The sequence below is a fragment of the Petaurus breviceps genome, unplaced genomic scaffold, assembly GCF_028583685.1.
Source record: "Petaurus breviceps papuanus isolate PSGF00001 unplaced genomic scaffold, PetGlider_PUasm1.0 90822, whole genome shotgun sequence".
NCBI classification, from domain to species: Eukaryota; Metazoa; Chordata; class Mammalia; order Diprotodontia; family Petauridae; genus Petaurus; species Petaurus breviceps.
The window spans coordinates 18907836-18910476 of NW_027187351.1; the positions used below are offsets into that span (position 1 = coordinate 18907836).

General features: G+C 31.7%; 1 pseudogene; it reads left to right on the plus strand.

Moving 5' to 3' along the window:
• The first annotated feature begins 1418 nt into the window (after positions 1 to 1418).
• LOC138148095 (protein aurora borealis pseudogene) lies at positions 1419 to 2367 on the plus strand (annotated as a pseudogene).
• Positions 2368 to 2641: the final 274 nt, after the last annotated feature.

Sequence of the window (2641 nt, forward strand, 5' to 3'; positions counted from 1 at the left end):
TATATATATATATATATATATATATATATATATATTACATATAGGTCCTCCCCCTACCTTTTTTTCTTAATCTCTTTCAAATGTCACCCTAGTAGTTATATTCCAGGGTCAAATCATATGAGCAGTTGGATTGCCCTATGGGAATATTTCCAAAGTACTCTCCAGAATGATTTGGATCAGTTCACAACTCCACCAAAAATGTATCATTCTATTAGTGTCTCAATTTTCCCAATCCCTGCCAACATTTGCAATTTTTCTTTTCTGTCATATTAACAAATCTTCAAAGTTTGAGGTTTTACCTCAGAGTTGTTTTAATCTGCATTTCTTTAATCAATAGTCATTCAGGGCATTTATTTTCAATCACTATAGATAGCTTTCATTACTTCATCTGAAAACTACATGTTCATATATTTTTGATGATTTATCAATTGAGGGATGACTTGTATTCTTGTAAATTTGACTCTATTCTCTATATATTTGAGAAATGAGTCTTTATCTGTGACACCTGCTATAAAGATTGTTGCCCCAGTTTTCTGCTTTCCTTCTTAATTTGGCTACATTGGTTTTGTTTGTTCAAAATCTTATAGACTTCCAACCCCCTGAGCTATGTTGTATGCACTCAATCCTATTTGTGCCTTTTCCTTCCTTTCTCTCATCAACCTGCTCAGTTATCATTTTATAAGGAGTCAAAAAACTAGTTCTACCCAGAAGATCTTTGGCAGATCATAGCGTTGTATTCTCCTATGATATAACATTTTTATCAGATTATAATGTTTAACTCAAAGGAATGATTTGTGTATGTATGTTCATGTGTGTGTGTGTGTGTGAGTGTGTGAGTGTGTGTGTGTATGTGTATATATTGGTGGATGTGTATATAAACACACATATATACATATACAGAAATATTGATTCATTTTTCTTATACATTTTACAATTATACATTTATACCAACAGATATATTTATATTCTTAATGTTTTATGGTATGCATGCTTTTATGACTTTCACTTTTCAAAGAATGCCCTCTCCCAAATAATACTCTATTTTGACAAAGAAACAGGCCATCAAAACAAGCTGACACATCAGTAAGATATTAAAACATATGCATCTTTCTGTGTCAATTGTCTACCAAATTCTGTCAAAAGGAGATATATTTCAACATTAGTTATCTGGAATAAAACCTAGTCACTACACTAATCAATACTGTTTTTAGTGTTGCTTTTCTTTTATATTATTTTATAAATACCATATTATTTTATTTGATTAATATAAAAATATGATTACAAGTGAAAGTTATTTTAAGTGTTGTGCATACACACTATACCCACATGCATATATATATATATATATATATATATATATACATGTGCATAGACATTTGCATATACATATATACACACAGACACATGTATTTATATGCATGTGTGTATGCATATGTGTGTATAGGAGCCCTGTGGAAACATTTCTACAGCACACCCCTACAGCTATTGCTTCACCAACATTCTCTCCACCTATTTTCATGTAGGAAAACACCATTCTCTGAACCAAGAAAGTTTGCCTTTCATTCTCCTGATGTGTAAATCTGCTCCAAATTCTAATGTCTTTAACAACTCCTGTACTCCAAGTTCTTATATAAATGGCTTCTCTCTATTTAAAAATTGGTATTCTATGAGACTTGAGATGGGCAAAAGATGCACTAGTTGCCATACATAACTCATTCAAATAACTTTTTCTCTTGGGCATCATAATGAAGAAGAAAAAGAAAATGTTCCTACCATAGATGCCTCTTTACCATGAATAGATACTGCTGTAAATGCCTCTTTGCTGGAGTATATCTGATACAACTAGCTTTTGTTCATGGCACACATTTAATTTTGGTTCCCATTTCTATTACAAAAGATCAATCCAGTATTTGTGAGAAAGAATTGGCATTATTGCAAGATATTGAAGATGAAAAGGAGAATAACTTTATAGATAAGGTTGATCCTATAAAGATAACAGATGAGAATATTTGGTTGATGATACAGTTGGTAATGGGAATTTACCAATTACTGTATATAGATATCGTTTTCAGTACTGAAAACTCATGTATGCATTTCACCTCTTTCAGAAAGCAATGCCATTCCTTATGAAAGCGGTAGCATTCAGGTGGATAATAGCTATAACACACAGACTTGTGCTGGCGTTGTTATTGAAACAATTAAAATTGGAAAAAGATATTATAAAGAAAGTGATGCACTGGACCTTGAAGTTAAAAAAAATTTTAAGTTTTGATGCAAAGCAAAAAGCATACAACACAAAAATATTGGAGGAAAATGGCACATCATTCAAAAAAAAATTTCTAAATCACAACTGTGGACCATCACTGAATTGATAATTGTAGATATTCTCTTCACAGGCTCAATAACATGATTATGAGTAGGACAAAACTCCCTCTACTTCATATTGAGCTGTATGTGTGTGTGTGCCTGTGTGTGATGTGTGTGTGTTTTTGTGTACTTCAAAGACTCCTAGTTAAGAAACTATGCTCATCCTATAAGAAACATGATAATCTCACTAAATTTGAAAAAAAAAAACTTTTCTCATACTACAAACCTGAATCTTTCCTTTTCCTTCATTTCTCAGTGCCTACAATAAAGTTCT